Below are 718 nucleotides of genomic sequence, written 5' to 3' on the forward strand. Positions count from 1 at the left end.
AGACATTCGACGCTGGCTGAGCGATGTCTGAGCTCCTCTTCCTTTCCCGCGGTAGAGTCCCGGCCTGGGGCTTGGGAATGGACACGAACTTGACTTTCAACGTTTAGAAAGGAAGATGACTGACTAACCTAGAGAGGGAAATGCGGTTGCTGGGAGTCACCGCTGTTACCACCCAACCCTAAGCTAAAGGGAATGTGGCATAGGGTCCCCAGTCCGGACTCCCGTGCGCCTGCTCCCACTCTCGCACCTTCCAAAATGAAGACTTCAAGCGGCATTTCGGAGGGGGCTGCGTGACCTGCCGCACCGACCCTCCACTCCCGTGCGGGGAGCGAGCCTGCGGGGCCTCCCAGCGTGGGTAGCGGCTGAGGGTCCCCTCCCCGCCCCCATCCCTGGTTTCTGGCTCCCCGATCCCCTCCCTTCCCCGCCCGCCCCCGGCGGCTGGCGAGCGCGGTGCAGCATGCGGCAAAGCTCTTTGCATAAATTATGCTCATGACGCAGTAGCTAAAAAAATCCAAGTAGCAGAAGGAGGGGAAAAAAGGGGGGGGAGGAAAAGGGGGGGCTGTGGAAGAGGGAAAAGGAGAAAAATATATATACCTGAAAAAATATATATATATACCCCAGCTTCCCCTTCCCACTCCGCGGCCGTCACCCCTGCCGCCCAGCGTAGCCCGTGGAGTCCCCTTCGGCTCTGCCCCTCCCGGGCTGGGGGCCCGGGGGC

This window comes from Pteropus alecto, unplaced genomic scaffold (genome assembly GCF_000325575.1).
Source record: "Pteropus alecto unplaced genomic scaffold, ASM32557v1 scaffold220, whole genome shotgun sequence".
NCBI lineage: Eukaryota > Metazoa > Chordata > Mammalia > Chiroptera > Pteropodidae > Pteropus > Pteropus alecto.